Source organism: Notechis scutatus, chromosome 1 (genome assembly GCF_049901735.1).
Source record: "Notechis scutatus isolate UNSWTSFEM ecotype Mainland chromosome 1, rNotScu1.2, whole genome shotgun sequence".
Classification (NCBI taxonomy): Eukaryota; Metazoa; Chordata; class Lepidosauria; order Squamata; family Elapidae; genus Notechis; species Notechis scutatus.
In genome coordinates this window covers 24,431,225-24,444,044 of record NC_142009.1, presented here as the reverse complement: position 1 = coordinate 24,444,044, position 12,820 = coordinate 24,431,225, and positions in this window count along the sequence as shown.

The following is a 12,820-nucleotide window of genomic DNA, read 5'->3' as shown; positions in this document are numbered from 1 at the left end:
GCTCCAAGCAACCAGCGGCCCGGTAGGAGTTGTTCCGCGGACCGGTACCGGTCCACGGACCGGTGGTTGGGGACCCCTGCTTTAAAAGACATGCAGCAATTGAGTCATGTCTCCCCAAGATGGATTGTGGCTGTCCACTATAGATTTAAGGTCCGGATCACCATTTGGAGGGGGTCTGATCTGAAGGTTGGGGTATTTCTTTTGCAGATAACAAGATCAAATGCTGAGGTGTGTGTGTGTGAAAACAAATTTGCGTTGGTCTTTTCCCTTTTCTGGTGTGGGTTTGCTTAACTCTTGCCTCATATTGATCTTCTGGGGAAGGATTTTCTGTTTTGGCTTGTCCCTTCCCTATAGTTGGGTCTCTAGATCTGGACAACTCAGCCCAGCAGTACCAGTAAGGTATCTGGCTGGGTTTAATCTTAGATATAAGTGCTTTCAGGGTTTTGAAATCAAAAGTACCGCTCTTACATAAGGTCCAAGCCTATTTCTTACACATTTCTTTTGCTCTTCTTTTGTTCATACCGGCCAGGACAGGCATCTGCCATTCATCCCATGCCTCGAGCAAATCTCCTAGGGGGGTTCCTGTCACAACTCTCGAGCTGTCCGTTTTCAGACCAAAAAGGGGTCTGGGAGGACCTTCTGCCCCCTACGCAGATGAGCGCGGGCACCGTACTCCTAACACACACTGCCGTCAGTTTTCAGACCTTCGGGTCTGGGAGGACCTATGGCTTTTCCCAAGCAGATGAGTATGGGCACCTCCTAACACAGAGCTTTGCTTTTTGTGATTTAACTGGGGTTTCCTTCCTTTTTTTGGCCTTCAATCACTGCCTGCTTGGCTTTTTCCTCTGTCCTTACAGAAGGTCCCACACTCTGGCAAAAACCCCTTGCTTTCTTGGTCCTGTTGGTCATGGCTTGGAGGAGCTAGCAATAGTTTGAGGTGCAGCTAGGATTACATGGCGGGAGTGGGTTCCAGCTGTTGTTCAAGGATGAAGCTCCTTACACATATACACACAATCTCTTCCACGTACTCCAAAATTCCAGGAACTAAATTTAGAGTGCTGTTTACCCACTTTCAGGCAACTGTTGAGCGCAAGACTCAAAAACTCCCTTTATTACCTGATAGTTCTGGGCAGGGTCCGTGGGCTCTATCCTCAGATGAAGGAGATCTATGCCGGCTGGATGGTGGCCCTCTGGGCCCTGTCTGGTAACTGAGTTGGCTGGGAGTCCCTTCTGTGGTCACCAAATTGTTGGAAGAAATCTCCTTGGTTCTTTCCTTAACTGGGATGTAGTCAATGGCACTGAGAAGAAATTGACACCAAAGCAAGCTTCCAGAAAGCAGAATCCTTTAATTCAGGAAGACAAGAGGATGGCAAGCGTTCCTGGCTAGCTAGGAGATTGGGGAGACAAGCCCATGCCTTTTTATACTTGATTTTCCTTTGAAGCTCCTACAGTTTGATTGGCTTTGATTTGCCTCTAGCTGAATGATTGGCTGGGGTTTTTCTTTTCCTGGTTTAATGGGTTAATCCTAGGTCTTCTGACTTTTCTATCCTAAAGGTCAATCCTATCACAGAAGCAGGAAGGAGGTGTTCTAGTGTGCCTCAGTGTGCCTTTTTTGGGTTATTTTTAGTTTAATCCTGCTTATCTTTATTGCTCTGTTTAGTGTTTCCATAGCCAGGCTTTACTTTGTTAATGTTTTTTTGGCAGCATGCCCAGACTTTCAATTAGCCTGAGGGCCTGTTCTGAGTTTTCTTTTCAGCTGATGCCTTTGCTTTGGGGTTTTGCTTTTCTTAAAGGGGAAGGGCTGCTTTTAGTTTTTTGTCACCGCTTTAGTGGTTCCTGGCACTAACCTTTTCGGGTGTTCTTCCCACACTCTGATTCATCTAGGACTCTTTCTATGCCTCCACTAGTATCTAACCATAGCACAAACATACTTTGACTCTCTCTTTCTCTCTCTCTCTTTCTCTTTTAACATGTTCTTATTACATTATGTTCCTCTCATTCCCTGTCCATGAATAAGACAGGTTTAAGTTATCTTTTAAGTACTGGTATTAAAAGTATTATTTTCCTTATAATTTTAAGTATTCAAGGACAATCTCAAGGTATGTAAAATCTGTCACCCTTTACTTTTGTCCACCTTGGCAGAAAAACAGGAGACTGGTGGCTGCTAAAACAGAGGCAATGGAGGCAAGACAGGGACTAGCAATGGGGCTGTGGCACGTTTCATGCTGGCATCATTTCTGGTTCAAAGATGACTTGAGAGCGCTTTAGCAAAGAGGAAAGGTCCTATTACTCATTAATGATTTAAAACATCTTCAAAACCTGACCTTTTTTTTTTGCCACCCATAGCAAACAGTTGAGTTTGGGGAGAAGATAATAAGGGACCCACGCCCCCCAGATCAAGAGAACTATAGGTCCTTGGCTAGGCCATTTTGGACTAAACAGCTGTCAACAAATTGTGCAAAGTCCAGCATGGTCCTTTGAGCCAATGGAAATTGCATGTCCCTGATTTACAAATTTAAGCCTGTAAGTGTGCAAATTGTACAGTTGAGCACCGCTTCATCAGATTAGGCAAAGCCTCGGCAGATTCATTTGTTCAACATGCTCAGCTTGTTTAGTATCACTTTGATCCATTTTTTAAAACTTTGTGTGTCGTGCAAACCCAGTGCATTTGGTTGGCTGAGTTAATTCAGCTGCTCGAGAGAGTAAGTTTTGTGAAAGCAGCCAATCTTTCTAAGTGAAAAGCTTCTACTCTCTGTCAAAGGCAAATAGAGGCAATCACAAAAATGCACTTCTTGTGAACAATTAAATGCATAATCTTTTGAGCTAAGCTGCACACATTTCCTTGGTGCAGACTCTGAGCAGATCCATATATACAGTTAATTGCTCCAAAATGGATCTTCTTCAATATTTTGGCTCCAAAACAGATGGTCTTCAATATTATATAATTGGAGCTCTTCCTTCAAAGGGAGGCTTGCAGTGAGATCTAGATGGGTGGAGTAGAGCAGGGGTCTCCAACCTTGGCAACTTTAAGCCTGGAGGACTTCAACTCACAGAATTCCCCAGCCAGCTTTGCTGGCTGGGGAATTCTGTGAGTTGAAGTCCTCCAGGCTTAAAGTTGCCAAGGTTGGAGACCCCTGGAGTAGAGGATGCATCAGGATTGGCAAAATTTAGGGATCCTTTTTACCTAAAGGACTGCCTGAACCAATACACGTCTGCCCAGGCTTACAACCAGCCAGGGAAGTGCTTTAAAACTGTAGCACTTTTACTCTATAAATAAATTATAGTGGACTGAAAGTACCAGGAAAAAACTCTTTCAGGAGTGGCCCCATACTTACGGAATCCACCACTGGAATTAATTAAGGAACTCTCCTTTCATTTTAGTCAGTTTGTTATTCCTTGCTATTGGCATTTTAACTGTTGAATTTGTTGAATTTTAAGGATTATAAGGTGATTTTAATTCAAGGTCATGGAAACTGAAACTGAATGTTGCAGGGAGACCCTGAAAACCTTGGCTTCTTAAAACCTAATTTTTAATTTTAATGTGAAAATACTTTGATATTATGGTTAGTCATTCGGTCAGCCAGATGTTTAGCCTGGATTTCGCATTTTTGACCACTTATCGAGTCCTTCCTAGGACCTGAGACAGGCAGATATGTTGATTGATGGAGTTAAAAGTATCATTGCAGGATGTAATCTCCTCCAAGTAAGACTGCCTTTTGCAGCCAATTTTGTGATTTTGTCAGTGTTGATAGTGTTCAAATAGTATTCCAGATGTTTTGGGATTGCATTCAACACACCTATTACCATTGGTACTAACTTTGCTTTCTTTTGCCACAGTTGTTACTTCTATTTGCAGGTCTTGATACTTCGTGATTTTCTCCAGTTTTTTTGTCATCTGTTCTGTTATCTTCAAGTCTTGCAATGTCCACTATCCAGACTTTTTTTTGTTTTTCTGATCAAAAATAGCACCTAGAGTGTTGTGCGGCAAATGCTTATCTCTGAAGTCCCAGAGTACTTTAGGTACATCATTTTCAATTACTTTGTCTGTCTGTGGTCCCACCAGTTCTTTCTTGCAGATATTATTATTGTCTTCAAGTTAGCGTTGACAATTATAAGATATGTGGACCTCAACTCCCATAATTCCGTAGCCAAGTTGGAGAAACACTGGATTAGTTCCTGCAGGGTTTTTGTTTTTAATAATATTTTGGGAAAGTTTTGCCATTGCTAAACTGTCTTTATGCCTAAGGCAGAATTATAACTCATGGTTGCGTTTTTTAACCTGGTTCCTTAACTACTATGCCAACCTGGCTCTTCATATTATTATTTTTTCCTGTGTGTGTGCCTTTGAGTCAGTGATGACATCTGGTGGACTTCCTAGAGGGTTTTTGTTTTGTTTTGGCAAGATTTTTCAGAAGTTGTTTGCCATTGACAGGGTTGAAAAAGAGTGACTGACCTAAGGTCACCCAGCTAGCTTTATGCTCAAGGTGGAACTAGAACTCACAACCCTCCTGGTTTTTAGGCCGGAATCTTAAAACACTACACCAAACTGGCTCTCCATATTGAGTGTACTTAGTCATTTAATATCAATTATCAAGTAAATTTGAATAAAGTCCAACTTAATTTATACTGTCTTCTTCTCTTCTTTACTGTGACCCCCACCTACCCCTTCCACTTATTCAAAGGCTTGTTTTGACCCTAGATCTCAAAGGCTTGCACTATATTATATTTTATTAATCTTTATGATGACTATTATTGAGTTTGGGTGATAAACACTGGAAACTATAAACACTGAATGTAGAACGGGACGTTTAGAAATCTAGCTTGCAAGCAGAAGCCTATTAAAATGAACAGGATTGGCTCGGGGCCATGAATGTGGGTTCAGCCCATTGATTGCAAAATGAAAAATACAATTTTTGCTTGGGTCCTTCTCTGTGCAGAAAATGTCCTTGACCGCTGAGTGATGGGGACATATTCTATTTAAATATATAGGAATACATTCAATAATACACAGCCTTTGTTTGCTGGGGGTCAGATTAGTTCCAAGGCAAGGCTCTTAATGCTAAACCAATAACTTTGAAGTAGAAAAGGTTTGCTAGAGATGAGAAAGGTTCAACTTCAGCACAAGGTTTTGGTGGGAGGTGTGGATCTAGCAGGTTTTGAACCAGTTCGCCTTTTCTTAAGCTCAGAAATCTGACCAGGATGAGGAGCATAAATGAAAGGGTGAGTAGCTGAGTCCACTCCCCCCTCTTTCAGCCACAGCTGCACTGCAGTTCCTAACCATTTTCTTTATCTCTGTTCCAGATGTCTCGGACAAAATGTATGCTGACATTCTCTGGTGGCTGAAAGGTGGGTATTTAGAGCTCATGACCTCAACTCTGAAAAGACAAAAACATGCCTTCTGTTTTATTTCACTTGTCCTTGGCTCACAGCTTTTCTTGAAAGATGCATCTTCTCTGTATTCTTTTATGTACTTTACAAACAAGAACAGGATGATTAAGTAGGCCCTTCACACTTCTTAAGGAAATATTTGATTTCAGATATTAAGCAATACTTTGTTTTGCTTCTGCTTTTCCGAGTTATACATGGAATATGATGTTGAATTATTATTCCACTTGTAGCTATTTGATTAGGACATTTTGCATTTATATTTTACTGTTTAGGACATAATCTTATGCACACTTAATGGAGAATAAGCTCCAATGATTTCAGCAGATTTGACTCTTGAGTAAACAATGAACTCACTGCACAGTGAGTCTATTTCAAAGGAAAATGGTTAACCTGATATATCTCCTAAGACAACTTCATTTATTTACAGTGAAAGGGGTTCTAAAGAGTTTCAAAATATTTGGGAAAAAATATTTGGGCTCAGTTCTGTTTATAATTAAGAGAGAGTCACTTCCATTGAACCCAGTAGGGCTTCCAAGGAGACATGTAGAGGATTTCACTGTTAATCACATTTGATTCATATGAATGCAACTCAACAGCAGACATTTCATCTTTTTTTAATTAACATTGCAAAGGTCATTTGCCATTTCTATTTCATATGAGCTGTGGCAAATGTACCTTGAAGTGTATGTATAACAGCTATGAACAACAGCTTTGACTGCCTTAAATCAAATCTAGGAAGATAAGAAAACATGTGATTCATTATCTAAATTAGTGCAATTGGCTAATTCACTCTATTTAAATAAATTTATTTACAGTAAAACTTTAAAGAAGGTCTTTAAGCATTGTAACAGAAAGCAGTTAGACAAATAAGTGTATAGCAAAGTAGTGTACAATAATACTTAAATCTGAGTGGATTTTTCTCTACCAGTTGTAGTGTAGCTTCAACAGGTAGTAAATACAATAATCCATTATTGTGGAAACTCCAGCTTTAAAAGAAGTTGCCTTCAGGTGAATAATGCTAGTTTTATTGGAATACTGATAGCATTTGGGCAAGAGAAGGAAGTCTTAAGATGGGCCCAGTTAATAAGTTTTAGAAGGTGGAAATAGATAGGATGAACATGAAAATGGATGGAACATGAAGGAAGTCGGGGTTTTCTGTTTCTCTCCTGGATTTTAAAGAAGATAGGGGCTTTTTGTTTACTTCTTTAGTGTTAGATCTGAGGTGGATCGGGTCGAAGGAGACACGAGACCATTCTAGTGAGTTCAGCTCTTTATTTAGAATAGGAATAGCCTGAAGAATACAAGCCGCGGCAGCCCTTCATATAGGGCTGGCTCGCGGCTCGGCGGCCAATGGCAGCGCTTTGAATCTCCCGCGATCGGCACAGCCAATCGCGGTAGATTCTTAGCGCTCCAATCACGGCCGGAGTTTCGACCAATCAGGTCGCTGTCCGTCTGGACCAATCAGTTGCGAGGGTTTGGAGTATGCTAATACAGCACATTTAGAATTACCCTAAGCTGGTTTAATAGTTTTTTTCTGTGAGTGCCATCTCAAAACTGAGAGAAATTATACTGATCACTTTTGGCAGTTTTGATGAAAAGAGATTTCTGGGAATTGCCAAAAAGAGATTCAGAGGATGTCTCCAGCCCTAAGGGAGTTGTGCAACTTTTGCCTTCAGATGGCAAGTTCAGCTGGTGTTACTAATCAGGAATAAGGCAACTGTCTCACTTCTGAAACTTTAAACTTTGTTTTTGTAGTTTGGGTTAGGTGGTGCCCATCCTGAGATTTTAATCCCTTTCCTACAAACTGAGGATGAAAGCTGCAACCCAGAAAGCTGACAACCAAATGAAATAGGCAGATCTACTCTCTTTTGCACTCATTCAGGGCAACAGCAGCAGCAACAAACAAAAAAAAGCTGACATGGGCTCAGTCTGTATTTGTTGAACCTTCCAGGGGTAACCTTCTCTGTTCATTGCAAAGGAGGAAATCTTGAACAGCCCTGCATATGAATCATTCCTCTTCTATTGTAATGGAGAGAAACTAGTATGGAAAGAGAAGTTTCAGTTTGGATTGGAGTTCTGCTAGAAGTAGAATTTTCTTTGGGTTCAGTTGGATGTATTTTTGAGTCAGGTGGAGCATGGTGCTGACTCACAGGGTTGTGCATACTTAAAAATGCTTTGGACCACCCTGGGTGCAATATCCCTCTCCTGTATATTAACACTGCTTTAATAATAACAATAACAATAATGATGATGTAATAGTTTCATGTTAATGAATAAAAGAGATAATAATTAAAAAAATCACACAAACTGATTACAGTCGTGCAAACTGATTACAAAGCTAAACATGACTGAGTTGCTAAATTAATCCACTGGTCATTATGTAAAAAATAGGACTTACCTGTGTCCAAAAGGTCATGGGAACATAAAGTAGAAAAAGTTGTTGAAAATGAGAAAGTGAAGATCTTGTGGGACTTTCGAATACAGATGGTGTATTCAGTCATTTGGTGATGACATGCCAGATATCACAGTTATCAAAAACCAAAGTGTACAATTTATTGATATCGCTGTACCAGGAGATGCCAGAGTCAAAGAAAAAGAACTGGAAAAAAATCACAAAATGTTGAGACCTGGCCATCAAAATTATGCGATTAAGGATGAAACTGGTAACCCATTGTCATCGGGGCATTAGGTACCACGTCCAAGAATTTTACAAAATACATCAAGAAATTGCAGCTTCCTGCAATAGCACCAGTGGAACTGCAAAAAACTGCGCTACTCGGAACATCGTACATTTTAAGAAGATACTTGGTCGATACCTAGGATGCTGGCAGCAGCCCTTATCAATCATCATTGCCAGTCAATGATATTTGTGATACCTTTTTAAATGTTCAATTGACTGAGTTTCATGTTTAATGAATAAAAGAATAATAGAAGTATGTTGACTATGGCAAATAGATGTAGAATGGTTGTGGCAAAAGAAGGCAAAGATAGCACCAATAGTAATAGGTGCCTTGGGTGCAACCGAAATCAACCAGAGCACATTTGAACACCATTAACGTTGACAAAATCACTCCAGTCAATTGCAAAAGGGAGCCTTATTTGGAACAGCTTATATCTTGGGAAAATACCTTCAATACCATCAAACAACATCTGCTTATTCAAGTTTCTTGGGAAGGGCTCAATAGGATAAAAATGCTAAATCCAGACTAAATATCTGGCTGACTGCAACCAATTGCAACAACAACGATGATAATGATTATTATAATAACAAGAACAGTTGAATAAAAAGGAGATAAAGAACAACCCCCCAAAAAAACACCTGATTAAGAACTATTCCCTAGAAACAAGGCAGATTAAGCAAATAATAAAGCAGCAAATAATTGTGATAAGTCAAGAAGATCGGCAGATGCAAAACTTGAATTGCACACTACATGCAGAATCTCCAATTTCAATTGAATCACAAATATTTCTACTGATCCATCAATACAGAGTCTGCAGTGAACCAGTCAACACCTGATAAAGAAGAAACAGCACAGTTCTTGATGCAGGTATGAGACAACCCCCCAAAATACAATAAGAATGCAGCGTGGGTGAAACTAAAAAAAGGAAGTTGAAATGAAAGAACTTGTAATAACAGCAGGAATGGTGGAGAAAAAGGAAAGGGAAGATCAATAATTAGTTCTACCAGGTGAAGATGAACTGCATGACTTTTGGTTGAAACATTTGACCGATCTATACCCATTCATTTTCAAGCAGTTTAACAAGATGCTGCAAGGAGGTAAAATTGAAGATTGTTTAACATTTGGCAAAACCTCCCTGATAATGAAAGATCCAACAAAAGGGGCAGCACCAGGCAACCCACAGCCAGCCAACTAATTTTCAAACTGCTAACTGGCATGTAGCTGATGCAGTCCAACAGCATCTAGTTAAAAACAAGCTCTTTTCACCTGACCAGAAAGGAAACTGCCCAAACAGCAGGGGAACAAGAGATCAGTTCCTGAGTGACAAAATGATTTTGGAAATCTGTAAGAGAAGGAAGAAGAGCAACTTGAACGTAGCTTGGATTGATTACAAGAAGACATTTGACTCCCTGTCACATGCTAAGAGCAGGAAAGTTGAAAAAAAAAAAAAATAGAAGGGCTAATTCTGGCTGCACAAGGCCAAGCCTTAAGGACAAAGCCAGAACTGAGAATACAGCAACAGAGAGCAAGTACAGCTTCTGCAAAGAAGCTGAAGAACTAATTGACCGCTTAGTTAGCTGCTGCAAGAAGATACATAGACTGGCTACAAAAAAAAGCATGACACAGTAGTAACAATCCTGCTTTGGAATAATTGCAAGCAAGGACTGGTGAGACCACAAAATATAAAAGTAATAGAAAATGAAGAAGCTAAAGTGTTCTGGGACTTTAGAATTCAAAAAATCAAGCACCTGTCACGTAATGCCTTAGATTTTTAACAACTGTCAATAAGAAAGAGAAAAATGTCTGGACAGTGGACATGTCAATATACCTGATAGCAGAAAAGAAAGAACTGGAGAAAATCACAAAATATTAAGACTCACAAACAGAAGTATAACAACTGTGACAAAAGAAAGCAAAAATAGTAATCATATTAATAGCCACCTTAGGTGCAATCAAAAAACATCTGGAGCACCACTTGAATACCATTGGCATTGACAAAATCACCAACAGTCAATTGCAAAAGGCAGTTTTACTTGGAACAGCTTACATCCTGCAGCGATATATTTAACACATCAAACAACAACACCTATCTATTCCAGGTCCTTGGGGAGAACTTGATAGGTATATATAAAAATGCCAAATCCATTTTAAATATCTGGCTGATTGTGTGACCAACAATAATAATAATGGTTAGGACATGAATCACTAAGTTTCTACCAGTGAATCAAACCGTACATTACCTTCACATAGTGTTGGAGACTATGGGTATAGCCAACGGGCAATGATGTTACAAGAATGGTTGGCTCTAACTTAGGGGGACAATTATTTTGTCCTTTGTCAGTTTAAGGGGCCAAAGTTAAAGACCCTTTTCTTGGTTAAAATGAATGCCTTATTATGTTTCCTTCCAGTTCTAAATTCCCCAGTTTGTTAATTTTGGCTTTACCTTCTCAGAAAGCAGGGGTCCCTGACTTTCCCTTCTGCTTCAGGTTGCCCATTGTTAATTGTTTATGTCTTCAGTTTGATGATTAACATTTTTATATTTTATTTGATTTGTCAATCGCTTACAAGATACAGGTATAAGAGTAAATATAGTTTTGAATACATGAAATAGATACTTATAAGAAAAATAAAAAGAAGCAATAGGACAGGGACGGTAGGCACGATTGGTGCGCTTATGCACGCCCCCTACAGGCCTCTTAGGAAAGGGGTGAGGTCAATAGTAGAAAGTCTAAGGTTAAAGTTTTTGGGGTTTGGGTAAAAAACCACAGAGTCAGGTAGAGTATTCCAGACATTGACCACTCTGTTGCTGAAGTCGTATTTCCAGCAATCAAGTTTGGTGCGGTTAACCTTGAGTTTGTATCTATTGTGTGCTCTTGTGTTGTTATGGTTGAAGCTGAAGTATTCATTGACAGGTAGGACATTGCAATGTATGATTTTATATACTTAGATCGGACCGAAGGCGGCGTAGTTCTAGGTTTTCTAGGTCTAGAATTTCAAGTCTGGTGGCATAAGGTATTCTGCAATGAGTAGAGGAGCAGAGAACTCTTCTTATGAAATATTTCTGGACTTTTTCAATTGTGTTAATATCAGATACATGATATGGGTTCCAGACTGATGAGCTGTATTCAAGTATAGGTCTAGCAAATGTTTTGTATGCTCTAGTTAGTATTGTGATCTAGTTTAGTAATGTGATGCTGTAACTATAAGCAACTAATACAGACCTTTCTCTTTCTGTCTAATCCTTTTTTATCTTCTGATCGCTTTTCCTTTCAATTTTGGAAATGATGACTCCTTGGAATCTCCTCCCTCCAGATGAAGAGGTAAGAGAGAGAGAGAGAGAGAGAAATCCATGTAATGATCTCTTCACTATTGTAACATTTGAGAGATTTACAAACCCATCTGGATTTGGTTTCACCCCTATTCTATCCCCACTGCTATTTGGTAAGGTCTGTTCTTACCTCAAGTTTCTGGAGTAGATAAAGTTTGTCTTAAGTTTTGGGAAGAAATATGAGGTTAATGCCCTTTGTTTCCAATTATAATGTGAATAGTATGTATCTCTATATACGGGTATACTTGTATTCACGAATGCAACCAGCCAAAAGGTAGCCGAAAGGATCTTTAAATCTGGTGTTTGCACACTCTTATGATAATGGTTTGGAGACTTTCAAACTCGTGTATCTACAGGGAATTTTTAGCTAGATAATATTTACAAGAGAAAAACATTGTTCAAGCAAATATTGACGTCTGAAAAATGTACACATTTATTTTAAACATACAGGTGGGTTGATAATTTCAAATAATCACAATGGACTGCTAAGTCAAACCCGCATTTGAGTATCCCACATGCTCTTCTTCACTATGCTTTTCTACCTCCCTGGATCTGATTTATGTGCAAAGTGCAAGTGTGCTCCCAGAGCCATCCAGATATTGACACCAAGTAGTTTATTGTGAGTAAAAAAACAAGTTTTTTTAAATACATTAGCTAAAAGTTGTAATTTTGACTTCAGGTTGTGATTTTTGCCTACTTCTTAGGGTGTGACCCCAGCATCCACCTGTAGTTTATTGAAAAGTTGTACATTTCCAAAATAATGGAATAATCTCATAAGATAACAGTGTTCTTCCTGTAGGTGGCAACATTAAATTAGCAATCAGCCAGCCATTCTGCAGTCTTACGAGAGAGAGAAACTATTTTTCAGCCAGAAGTCAGCACAGCCTCTGTCCTAAAGTTGGGTGGAACAAGTAGTTTCAAGAGGTAAAATGCTGGAAGGGATTAATAAAAGCACCTCCTAGTTTTTGTAGGATGCAAGTTTGTTGTTATTGAGAATGCAGTGACTGGAGTTGCACTAGCCAGTGTTTCTTCCTCACATTTTGAAACACTTGAAAGGCACTTCCTCAAATATTCACCTCAGGCGGGGTGGGAATCCATGGCCCTTTTTTATATATGGATATGGATATGGATATGGATATGGATATATGTACATATATATATATATATATATATATATGGTGTTCGGCTTGTTCGGGTATTTTCCCACGTCATTGTAGTTGTGCTTTTAAAGTTGTAGCAACGTTTCAGCAGAATCTCATCTGCCATCATCAGGCTTCTGTATAGTGTTCATCTGTGAGTCAGACTTTTATAGTGGTTTTAGATTTAAATTTGGGGCAGCCTATCGCTGTGCCAGAATGGTTTTTTCTTCATCCTGATTGGTTGGGAGTCTTGGTCTGTGTTTATTGGTCTTGGAGTTTGCTGT